General features: G+C 34.4%; 1 protein-coding gene across 1 annotated transcript in view; it reads right to left on the bottom strand.

Moving 5' to 3' along the window:
- Positions 1–13,702, bottom strand: part of LOC104471229 (zeta-sarcoglycan) — a gene marked incomplete at both ends in the record, with an annotated part of 63,677 nt that overhangs the window by 25,964 nt on the left and 24,011 nt on the right. The gene's annotated exons all lie outside the window — the stretch shown is intronic.

Below are 13,702 nucleotides of genomic sequence, written 5' to 3'. Positions count from 1 at the left end.
TCATCAAAACATACAGTTTAGACCAATATACTTGATTGTGACAACATTTATTCAAATAGCAACCAAGAAGTCTGCATTCTTAGATTAGTACTTAACTCCTAGGTTTGGAATCGAACATTCCAAAACTCTATACCTCACTTCAAGTAAAATGAAAATATTCAATAAGACCTGACAGGAGATCACTCAGAGAAAAAATATGTGATATAAATTGCACACTGTGTTATGCACAATTGTACAGTATAAAATAATAATGGAAAAATCGAACAAAGATTTAGCACTTTGGGAAAAAATAATAAAAAATAGAAATGACAATCAATGAAACTAATGAAATGACTTTCAGAAATGTATCAAGCATAAATTACATGCTAGTGAAAGTAGATTAATTGAAAAATAGAAGGAAAGTGAAAAGACAAATTTTTCCCAAGAAATTAAAATACAAACTAGGAAGAGGTCCTTGTTAAATTATTTATAAATTAATAAATGGGGATGCTAATTAATGCAGAAGGAAAACCAAGCAACTCAGTACAATCTCAGACATGGTCCAAGATCCTAAGAATTATTGATTACTCCAGTCTTGCAAAGTTCTGCATTGTATGCTTTAGGTTCCGTGATACAAAATTCCGGACCAAAATTCAAGCACACATTTAAATGCTTCATAGGATTGCTGCCAGAATGTTTAGCTATTGGCCTTACAAATTCAAACCCAAAACATCAGCAATGTAGCTCTGAAAAATGTGAAAGTGCCCAAACCAATGAGGCAACTAAAATGACAAAACATAGGTGAGAAAAATTTATATTTTAACAATCTATATAATTCATAGCTGCTTTTTTAAAAAAATTATGAACTTAAGCATTAATTCAGTTCATTCATTCAGGGGTCATTCTTGCTCCTATACAATTAAAAGTCAAATCTTACAATGATTTCAAGATCCAAGCTACTAGAATCATAGAATCATAGAATCATTAAGGTTGGAAAAGACCTCAAGGATCATCAAGTCCAACCCAACACCACCTAACTCACTAAACCATGTCCCTAAGCACCACATCTACACGTTTCTTGAACACCTCCAGGGATGGTGACTCAACCACCTCCCTGGGTAGCCTGTTCCAATGCCTGACCACTCTTTCAGTGAAGAAATTTTTCCTAATATCCAGCCTAAACCTTCCCTGGTGTAACTTGAGGCCATTTCCTCTTGTCCTATCACTTGTTACTTTAGAGAAGAGGCCAGCACCCACCTCACTACAACCTCCTTTCAGGTAGTTGTAGAGAGTGATAAGGTCTCCTCTCAGCCTCCTCTTCTCTAAACTAAACAACCCCAGCTCCCTCAGCTGCTCCTCATAAGACCTGTCCTAACAAGTCCCAAAAAAGTAATCGTGATCAAATCACCATCACAAATTATTTACTGAAATTCAAACATTTAAATAAAACAGAATTTGTAATTTGTTCACGGATGTTTCACAACTGGAAAGTCACCCATTTCTACAGTGGAACTGTTTAACACAACTTTAAAAAAAAGTATTAGTTTTGTTCTCAGGAACTTGTCTGAGCCTGCTGATATTCAAACATTTGGAAAGACTAGGCTGTCAGGGGTCCTATAAAATTACTGTCCCTGTTGAGTTCAGTTTATCTGGACCTAAATAACCAGGTAACACCCAAATTTAGAAATTAAAGTCTAAGAAAGAGGTAAGAGGAAGAAATAAATTAATTCCTTAAAGAAAGAGACTAACTGAGGTCTGAAGAAATTGAGAGGGACTCACCAAGAAGGATGCACACTCTGATCTAGGAAGCCCATTTGAAAAGCTTCAGGGATTGCTTACAACCAAGGACAAAGTAGGTCACACATGGAGGATGTGTTTCTAAGCCAGGAACATCTGACCAGGCATAAACACAGTACCACAGCTGCCGAGAGTAAAGGCACATTCAGTCAAACTAGGGTCTACACCAATGCAATTAGCAGTTTCAAGACCATTCATGGTAGATTATGTCTAGTCAGATTTCAAACAAGTGGAAAACTTGTTTGCATCCACATACAATATACTATTTAGGCTTACCTTGAAATTCTTGTCTGATGATTAGATATCAGAAAAAAGCAGCCTTCTGGGGAAGTGCCTGCTGAGAAAACTGGTTTGGCTGGTAGATAGAAGAATTTTGAAAAGGAGTGGTAGTACTCAATTAAGTTCTACTCTGTCCGAAAGACTTCTGCTCATCTTAACGACTGATCTCCCAAGAAACAGAAGTATCAGTTGGGTAAAGAAGTAAAGCTGTTCACCAGTCATTGGTTGACAGAAATGGTCAACCTGTGACTGGTCAACAGCCATGTGGAAGGGATGAGAACTCTGAAGGATTCCCCCGGAACAAGCCAGAGCAAAAGTGTTAAGATGTGAAGAGGTGCAGACTAGAGGTGGTAAATGGCTTGCCTGTCTCTGAAAGCATATTCTGAAAGGCAGCAGTGAAAGCCGAGAAGTAGGTGCTGGTTCTATGGCTGCACAAACACTACCTGCCGGACTTTGGTTGGGGATGCATGCCCTTCCTTCCAGAGCAGAGGGATATTCTCCCTCTCTCATAATGCCCCATTGTGTCGTGACTTGCTCATGATTTATGGAGAGACTTCAGTGTTCCTCTACTTAATGAAAAGGAAAATCTTAAGAAAGGAATAAAATTATTTGCTATTGTTTTCCTTTTGCTTTGTAAAAGAGAAAAAAGGAAGTTTACACTTAGCTTGAACAGAAACACTTTTATGCAAAAATAAAAATTAGAGGTTTGTAATTGACAGGTTTCATGAGTCGCTAGTTAGAGATACAAATGGAGAGCTAGGTGCAAATGCACATATACTGATCTCTTTTTTTTTTTTTTATTCATGCTACCCAGCTGTTTTTTTTCATATTAAACACTGTATTATAGCTTAAAACACCCTTAGAAGAATATAAATAAAACTACAATAAAGAGGACTGTATCTAACACATTTGTAAGAATTATTCTAGTGTAAAATTCTGCCAGAATTATGACTCTTCTATCAGTGCTGCATGTAAAACCTAATTGACCTTGTTAAATTGTCTGCAATTTCCATCTAGTCTTGCTAACTGTTTTACATTAAAACCTCATACAATCTATTAATTTCACATTTTCTATAAGGTCTTAGCAAAATATATGCACCTTATATTAATAATGTATACTTCATACATTTATAATTAAAATCATTCTCCCACAAAAATATTATTGTTTTTTATAGAAATCAACTTTATAATTTCTGGTATAAGTTCAAGTGAGGAAGGGTTCCTTTAGTGACTGTTGTTCTGATAAATAAAAGCTCAAAAAGGCCAAAAATACTAGTCATAGGTATTAAAATGCAATAATAAACAATATGAAGCACTTAAAATTATTTTTAAAAATAAACGATTTATTGTGAATAATGCAACTACATGCAACATTTAAAATAAAATTAATACAGAGAACGCTCTCTTTAAAGAAGAAGAAATTTATGGGAAGTGTGCCTGCCTATAATAGTGAAAGCTGCAAAGAGTAGGACATTAGTCCTAAGGTTAGAAGAACAAATTTTATTGAGTTTATATTAGTTGTCTTGTGACTAGAGATAAAAACAAAATATCTGATCTCCTCTATGGCTTATTCCTTGCTGTGATCATTAAGTTCAAAAACAAATCAGGATCACCCAGCTCATCTTCAAAAGAAGTTGATATAATTTGTTCTGTAGAAGAAAATGAAGGAAATTCTACATTCTCTACAGCAAAACTATTCCAGTGTTTCACTATTCTTTCAATTAAAAACTCTTGGGTTTTTTTTTTGTTGTTGTTGTTTTGGTTTGGTTTTGTTTTTTTTTTCCCCCAAACTGATAGAGAGCATCTTTTGTTTTTCAACAGGCTGTTTCTCAGTGTATCAAGACTGATATCATATTCCCTTTGATATTTTTTTCTTTAAGATGAACAGCACCATCTTTTTCTCTCTTCCCTCAGAGATCATGCTTCTGGACAATCAATCTCATGGCTCTGGATACTATCTAGTTGTTTACTGAACAATAGTACACCAAACTGGACTTAGCACTTTGGAGAGAACCTTGATGGTGTTGAATAGAGAAGAAGATCTGCAGACTCTACTCCTGGTTTACACATTCTACCTTCATATTTGACTTTGTTGCATTGTATGATGTTCTTTAGCTTGTGATCTAAAATCCTTCCTAAGCCTTTTTCTGAGGATCCCTGTGATTCTTACTTATGAATTCTCTGAGGTTTTAAAACTGACCTCTGGAAGTCAATTTGATTTTGTTTTGCTGTTGTCTTTCTCTGTAACTTTCAAAGAGGGGATGTTCTCATTACATGGTGGTTGCCCTCTCTCAGATTTCCTTCCACCTTCACGTTTTCAGTTCCTCCCCACTGATCAGCAACACCCCTTACCTTACTTTTTCAACACTGTGCCATTCTTAGAATCTATATAACTTTTGTACAGTCTGTGTCTTGATATTCTTTTTTCCTAACAGATGTCTGTCTCTGTAGTTAAAAGAAACAAGAGGCTCCCAAACATTCCGAAATACTTTCACTAGGCGCTGTGCTCTAGATTATTCTTTTTGTTTATAAAAAGCTTCATCTGTATAATTTTTTTAGTTTGGTGGTAAATGTATAAACCCATTTGCATTCCGAATATCAAAGCAGTTATATATTCTTCAGATGCATCTACTTCTGCCTGGATATTGATGTTTTTTTGCTTCCTTCTCTTTTTTGAAATGATTCTTACCACATACAATTTCATGTCTTTTATAGAACATATGTTGATTTTTGCCACTCTTCCTTCTGGAATTTACATTACCCATTCTGAATTCTCGTACATTTCTATCTACACTTAATCTTCATACACACTTCTGTGCTTTCTGAACCTTGAGCAAAGCCACATGGTTATATACTTTTAATTCAAATACAAAGACCTGCACTTTGCACTGATGATATTTTTCTAGAGCCAAAATGATGGCTTATTACGTTTGTGTCTTGGTCTGCTGAATTTAATGCTGTCAGACACTGTGAAGTGTAAACTCATCATTAGCCACAATGAGGATAGGAATTTAAATTCATAACGTAGGCTGAAGGCTGCAGGCCATATTTTCATGGGTAATATAGGCTTTTTTTCTGGAGTTGCTTCCTGTGGGTGAAATTATTCCTAACTTATAGGAGTTTGCTATGAATAAGCTTTGAGATATATTACAGAGCAGAAATTATTTGAATCTATCTTTATCACAGATTTGACTGCATACCTGCTTTATAAACGGATCTCCAGACAACAGTGAAGTCCAAGATGTTACTGGTGGAAATCTGCTAACTTTTCCTCTGAGTAAAGCTTTGTTTCACATTGTGACTGCCATGGACTCAAACAGTATCTCCCTGTGAGGATGTTTGTATTTATAGTTTCTGCTACTTTCTGCCTAAATTTACAGTCAAGATCTTCCTGTTCATTCATATAAGTTTTGAAAGTATGATGTATGTCACAACATATTGTTTAATCTCACCATGCAGTTTACAGCCACTAAATACATTAGCTTGTACTGAAAGTTGGATAACAGTTTTGCCTTAAGATTGGATAAAAATAAAAACGCCATTTTGTAATGGTTCCAGATAGGATTCAGAGAAAACAAAGTGCAGTTCTTACACATATTATATGGCTCACAGTAAGGGTACATCTGCATATTGTTTGGGAAAACTCAGATGCCTGCAATATCGCCTAAAAAATTAACAGTATTACTCCTATTCTGAAGGTTTTACAAACTGAAATCCAAATGATCTCATCTTCTGGCATCTAATGAGAGTACTGTTCCAGGACAGGGCAAGATGTTTTTGGCCTGTAGTATCATCATTATAGGACGAGTATTTGGAGGCAAATACTCTCTTCATTGAACCTAAATGCTAAAGCGCCTTGCAGCCTGACCCTATCTCCAACAATAGAATTTTGTTTCCATGCAGAAATAAATCACAAGCAAGTATTTTAAGGCAAAAAAAAAAAAAAAAAAGAAAAATGGGAACGCTGGAGCTCCTTTATGATTCACCTCTCCCTCTCTCCCTTCATTCTATCTTAAAAATAGAGATGTGTCTGACTGCTCTAATTTAAATGTGTATTTTCAAAACTACCACAGCCTGAGGGCATGTGAGTGTCAGGCTTAGCTCAGGTTTTGAGAGTTAGAATTTTACTACAAAATCTGAACCCAATTCATATCCGTTTCCTGCATCAAAACCTGAATGTTTAGTGTGTGTTTTCCAAACGAGCCGGTTTGGTTTGATTTAAGTTCTCTCAGCTTACTAATAATAGGGCAATTTTTCCACTGGGCTTTGACCCTTACATAGGCCATGTGGATTTGCCTGGTATAACACAATTCAGACCCTTCAAAACTCAAATTACTTTAAATTGCATCTCTGGACTCTGCACAGTCCTTCAAGAGGGAATAAGGAATGTGATTGTGAACATGATGCAGATATTATCAGTTTTTCCTAAAAATATTAATTCTTGGTCACAAATATCCAATAACTTAATCTTCATGTCAAAGGTTTAACCTCAACACCAGATTCAATCTGAAAGTTAGAATTGGTCTCTGGGTCAATACTGCCCTGTACCAGAACAGAGTAAATAGTCTCTTCACTAACTTTGGGAAGCTGCTGCCTGTGTTCTGCAAAGGAACAGCTCAAACACATTCAGAATCAGCTCAAACAAGTACAGAATCAGCTAAAAAGCATAAGCCCTATTTAACAGAATTAAATAGATTACAGCCCAGAAGGAGAGGAAAGGATTAAAATCTGTCTTCTCTTATAACTGATGTTATGAAATAAGGAAAAATGTTTGATATAGAAGGAGAGGCATACAGAAAGCATGGAATAGAGAAAGGTTGACTCCCTAGGTAGAGAATGATTTTTCTCTACCTAAACATCAAGAAAGTGTCATTTTGCTGGGGTTTTTTTATTTCTTTTTCCTTTCTCCTTCTTGACTATATGCTGATTCCTTCTATGTCTCTGTCTATAGAACAGCCTTGCTGAGTACTTTTCAGTGGAATGGATATAAGAAATTGAACGTATTTTCCTGGGCTGGCAGAACTGCATGCATGTTTGTCTGATTTTGGGTCTATTCTCTTTTCAAGAGAACTTATTTTATCAAGGCTTCTTTACATACATTCTTGAGACTAATCATTCTGTTCCTTGGCATGTTTTTGTTCAAGGGCCAAAAATAAAAATCTTTCTTTTGCAAACAAACTGTTATTATCCTTAGGTCCTCCAACAATCTACATAGTCACCTGCAAGCTGATGTAGGTACACACTGTTTGCAATCTGAGCTGGTTGGACACATTCTACCCTTAACTATGAGATATACATCTATTTGTGCAATGTCCTGGATAAGAGATTAATTTACTTAGTCTCACCACTTTTAGCCTACCTAGAAAACTTCCAGTTCATAGGCAGCTTGGAGCTCACATATATATGCTTGTAACCAGCTCTACAGTTGTACCTCAAGAGTAATGCTCTGACATGTTGCTCTGTTGCCAAGCGTTTAGTCTCCTGCAATAATATTATTTTCCATCAGAGCTCTAATACAGATAAGTCTGGACATTAACTGCTTCCTTGGGATCTAAATAAGGTTATCAGAAAACTTACTTATCCTGTACATTTTGGGGTACACATTAATATAGTAATTAGTGAGGAAACACAGAAATTCTATATATGTAACACATTTTTATTACTAACAGATGATAAAACAATTCTGGTTTGTTTGGGGTACCGAGAGCCCAGCATATCTGTTTAAAGTTTTAACTTTTTACTACAACATCAAATACAGTACTTTTACTGTGGTCATACAATTTGGCTGCATAAGCCAATTTAAGATTAAGTGCTTCCCCTCCTCTTGTGCCACTTCACTCTGCAAACTCCATCTCTCTCGAATGACAATACACCAACTGAGCATGGCAAATCCAAGATCTTCTTTCCCATTCATACTGAAATTCCTATTCAGTCTCTGAAGGCACTAGATATATGCCTACTGTAATAACAACATACATCAAATAATAATTTATTTTTCTACATTTCAGTACTTGTTATAAATATTTTATTTCTACTTTTCCAACCTAGTTTGCAATTCACATATATTTCCTCATATTTCTGTCATATTTCCTTTTTATAGCCTTAAGCCATATTTCTACTTTATAATTTCCTTTTAACTACTCTGGAAGACCTTTATATATTTCAATTACCTGCAGACTCACAGTCCTACAGCATAATCTTAAAATCAAAACTGAGGTACCGATGTACTCCTCTGCATTTTAATTCTGGATATTATTAAAATATTATTAGAATATAAGTATGTAGGTATCTTGTGAAGTTTCCTTGATACATCAAGGCTCACACCTTTCATCTAGTGAAGTAAATGGCTTTGATCAAAGCCATACGGAATCCACTATAAGCATTTATTTTAGTGTAATGAAAAAGATACTTGCATCCCTTCATATTTTTTTTCCGTGACAGTGTTCTGGTGTCAAAATAGATTTGACCTACACATGTCCTGCTATTAATGTGAGAAAGTTTCCATTAAAACTGAAGTATGCTATCTCCTGTCCTTCTCCAGCTTCTGTCTTTCTACATAACTTTGCTAATTAACAAGGAAGAAGGCTCACAGGAGGTCATAATTGTCTGCAAAGTTTTCATGTCTCTTCTTTTTGTTTCTCCTACTACTGCTAGCAACCGTGTGCAAACACTAGTACAATTGCAATTCCCATGATGAGACCTATTATTACGTTTGAAATACGGAAACAAAGTGATCTTCAGCTAATTATATCAGCTCACACAATACAGACATGAACCTCCAAGTTTTGTGTTTCAATAAATTATGGAAGCAGTTAAACTCTATAGAACTATTACTAAAATCTTGGTAAAACATTAACTGACAAGTTTTTAACTAGCTTCTCATTAATTTTTAATGGAAAAATATTACTGTTAACATATTCATTATCATTATAACAAAATTCAGTTTTATCCAGAAAGGACTTCAAGTCCTGTGTTAAAACAGATTATAACACTCAGACATGCAGCAATAAGGGATGAAAGAAAATAACCCAGCAACAAGCAAAGTAATAGAAAGCAAAATATATTAGTTCTCTAGAGAGGTGAGTAATTGTTTATGAACAATCTAGACTGGGCTATGTAGAGAAAGTGATACAGCTTATTTTCTGCATCTAGAAAACATAATTGTATTTGTCTGCAGAACAGCAATGGCTTCTGATGGGAGACCTCTGTGGTTTAACTTGCAAACCCATTTTTGCCTTGCCATTTTTTAAACATGATAAATGAGAAAGATACATTTGCAAGTACAACTGATTTAGAAGAAGGCACCCAAACCTGTAACAAATCACATTATACTATAGATTTTATGGGTCTTGAAAGAAGGGTCAGAGATAAAATCACGGTTGAATAAAGAACACTATAGCCAAGTCTGAATCAAGTATATAGATCAGAAGAACTCGTAGGAGACAACATGAGAATTAAATTGCAGTCTCCTCTCCTTCTAAACTCACAGAGAGAGAAATACCCTTTTCAAAAAAGCAAAATGTTTGTATAATTTGGATAAAACATTGTAAGTTTAATGGAAAAAATGTTTCTCATAATGTGCTTTTAACTGCAACTGAGCAAACTACCTCAGAAGTCAGAGGAGAAAAAAATTCAGTCCAAAAAAAAAGTTGTTTTGCTTAGAATACAACTAGAAGATCTCCACTTTGCTTAGTACTGCTCATACAGCTGCTAACTACAAGTTTGGTTTAAGAAAAAAGAGGAAGACAAACTACTAACAGTGGAAGTTTTAAAAGAAAGAATTACAAACTTTCTTCCTAGCAGTGTCTCAGAAAACTGTATATTGAGCCAGGCCTTCTTAATCTGTTTTTTCAGAAGTCTTCTGGCAGATAAAGCTTATTCACAATATATGCACGCTCACTGATGAATGTGACCAATGTTTTCAAGTTCTGCTACAAGAATATCTTAGAGAGATCATATTGCAATTAAAAGAAATAGGAGACAAAAGCATAGGGCAGAAAACTTTGTATTAAGATTTAAATAACAGAAGTTAAAGTCAAAAAGATACTCTTGCTCTGTGGCTGCAGAGGAAGTGAGGAAGACCCCACGATGCTATAGATGCCATCCATTCATTGGGACAGGGCGAATATAAGGGATGGAGAAAGGTTTAACCATGCACAGAAAGGAACCTGCGAGCCCACCAGAAAGTCAGCTCCTTATTTCTGCTTGTTTCCCAGCTCTTTGGCAATACATTTACTTCATCATGCCTTTCTCTTCCCTCCCTACAAAACTCTATGATACACATTAAAATCAGCGGTAGGAGGCATCCCTGTGCAAAAGGACAATAGTCAGCTGCAATTCTAACAGCTCTGTCTAACAAAGCTAATGTTGAATCTTTTCTCCTCTTGCCTTGAATGATAAAGTAGAAATGACCTAGCACAGTTAAAAGAAAAAGTAACGATAGAAGGAAGAATAAGAAGTCTAAATTAAATCAGGCAACTGCCAAATTTTTAAGTGAGAGACTCTTAATAGGGAAATATATAGCTGCAATATCTCTAAAACAAAAAGTACTACTTCTGACTCCATATTTTTCTTATCTGCAAAATATCTTGATACCTGGATCACTGGCCTGTTTCTACTATAACTTTCTTCTTGGAACAGGCTGCCTATATTAAAATTTATAAATAAAAAGGCTTAAAAAATAATCAATGAGAAGCTGTAAACTTAATCTTTCGAGTTTTTATTAATCAAGAATTTCTTATACTGCTGTATGATAGATGGCTTTTTAAAATTGTGTATTACAAAAGCATTCTTCTGAATTGAGAAAAAATCATATAAAATAAATCCCACATTGCCACAGTGGTTTATAAATGACTGTGAAATGGGTATGCTTTAGAAAATTAATTACCAAAATATATAATTTATTGGATCCATTCACAGTGAAGTGTTTCCAGGGAGACAGAGAATAAAATCAGGTTTTCATTATAGTACCATACTTAGATAACTACATGTGAGAATTTCATCTCCAAATAAGCACAGATTATTTTTGTTTTTTGATATTAATTTTCCATTTTCTGTGTTCTTCCATAGCTCCTTTCCTATATTCACTCCAAGACACCATGATTATCAAAACACAAACTTGAGAAAAATACACTAAAAAAAAAATTCAGGTTGATGTCTGACATGATGAGGCCTTGCCAGGTTTCATCAGTCACTTCATGGCGTATAGAGTAATGCAGTCTGATTGATGCAACTTACAGGGACTCATCACCTTTCAAGTGTTTGCTGAAGAATGTAAAGGTATCACACAATCTTTGGACAGAATTCAAAGATCTACTATTTGAAATAAACACTTTGTTATTTCATTTTCCCAGGAAGATAGAATTTTAATTTTTTTACCCTTTGGGAGATCTTTGTTTATAAATACTTTTCTTGAAATTGCATGGATCATACAATTTTTAGTCTCCATTGGAAAATCTATGTTAAATAATTTCAACTTTAGAATGAAGTCAACAGTAAAGCACAGAAGTCTCACTCTAGCTTTATTTGGATACAGATTAGGACCTATGCTGCAAAAAGCCTTTTAGGGATACAGAAATTGGGATATGAGTTTATTCTGTCTAAGCCTTTCAGAAATGCTCATTCATTTAGAAATCTAATACTCTTCCCTTCATTCTGCGGGATAATATTTTTCTTCTCTAACAAGATGATGGAAGGGTTCACCTAAAGCAGGTCCTAAGGATTTAAAGCATAAATTTTGAAACTAGCCTTTTATAGCCTCTTTATAAGATAGTTTACTGAAGAAATCTGATTTTAAGACAAGATGATTATCCAGAGATTATAATGATCCAAACTTCATTAAATTACTTTTGAATAAACACAAAAGAAGACAATAATTTTCAAGTGATTTTTGAAAGTAAACTACTCTTTCACATTACAATGACAAAACACCTTAACATGTTTTTCTATAGAAACTGCCTGAAATGTTGGACATTATGCTATTTAATAGAACATAATTTGTATTTAATGTCACAGTCTAAATGACAACATTTAGAACCTGATAAATCCTCCACTATGATTATATTATTTGTGATATTTAAATGCTGCCTAAATATTTCTTTTGTGTGTGCGCGCTTGCAAATAATTAAATCAACATTTTTATTGTTTTAACCCTAAAATAATTTTTTCTACTTCAATTTGAAAATTCAATCCTACCTCTTGTTTATTTTTAATTTTAGCCACAAAAGAAAAATCAATCACTTGTACAAACAACTCTAGTAGTGTGATTCTCTGGTAGGACTCAATATATATACAGTAATCCATGAAATTCAGTTGAATATATCAAAGCAACATTAACTTAGGTTTTCCTAGGTTTTGGTTTTGTGGGTTTTTTTTGTTTTTTGGTTTTTTCATTAGTTGCTCTGCTTTCTATGCCACTAATATCAACAGGTACTGTGAGAACTCAAACCACTTTGAAGTTAAAGACAGTTGAGCAGTACTTTGTTTTTGAAGTTTGATAAAAAAATTACCATGACATCTACAACTTATGATTACATTTCTTAATGGCAGGAAATCAATCCTCAGTGTCATTTGTAAGATGCTTTATTTTTTAACTTATGATAGATGTTTTGAAATCTCTGGTGTTGATTATATGTTTAAGATTAACTTTCTTAGTATTTAATAATCTGATCAAGTTTGAACCTTAGTGGGATTCAGTATGATCGTCTTTTTCTCTGCTTGTGTTATTCCACTTATTGTCTTAGGTTTTACTATGGTAAAATTCTTGTACAGCTGCTACCTGTCAAGAACTGCTGCTGACCCAACAAAACACTGATGTCTCCCTCTTCTAACCCCAAATTAAACAGACATAATTTAGTGTATTATATTGGATACTTAATCATCACTACACTGCCTGTAAAAGCCTTTTCTTTTGGTTTAGCAGTGTTAAAACAGATTGTTTTACTAGAAAAGACAGACATCAGATGATATGAATGAAAGGGAAAGGAAAGTTATCCCACATATGCTGGCAAGCAACAGTCTTGAGGCTTATGAAGAAAGTTCAGTCATAGCTTGACTCTGGGCTTCCTGGATTTATTTTAATGCTATATCTGGCATTACACGGAAGCAGAACTAACTAATATTTTTTTTTTTTTCAAAAAAGACTTGAAGTTGTTAGCAATGCATTTCTTAGTTTTACAGACCAGAAAGGGGTATCGTATCATAATCATCATAAACCAGAACCATCTTACACTTTCTTGACAACTGAACTTTAAAACTAGTGGGTTAATTTCAAACTCTATAAAGCAGGCATCACCAGGTATAGACTGACTACAGCTAAACACCCGTGACTGGTGAAGCAATTCAAGTTTTGTACCTTATTCTAGATTGTGAATGGAAGCACAAGTCCAGCCTAAGTTCATATTACAATTTATTAAGCAAAGTTAAAGCATTTATCTAAAACAAACTTAGGTAACCACTTTTTTTTATAAGCTAACACATTTCTAATATTGAATGAGTTACATGTATATGTATATGTATATGTATATGTATATGTATATGTAATGATGGCAGTAAAATGCCAATGAGAATTATTTTTCTTATATTATTTAACATATGTTCAAGTCAAGACAAGGTTTCTACTTACTATACTTCATCTGAGCCTCCTTAT

The sequence above is a fragment of the Pterocles gutturalis genome, unplaced genomic scaffold (assembly GCF_000699245.1).
Source record: "Pterocles gutturalis isolate BGI_N339 unplaced genomic scaffold, ASM69924v1 scaffold7816, whole genome shotgun sequence".
In the NCBI taxonomy this organism is placed as follows: domain Eukaryota; kingdom Metazoa; phylum Chordata; class Aves; order Pterocliformes; family Pteroclidae; genus Pterocles; species Pterocles gutturalis.
The sequence above is the reverse complement of the archived record's forward strand: the minus strand, read 5'-3'. Positions and strand labels throughout refer to the sequence as shown.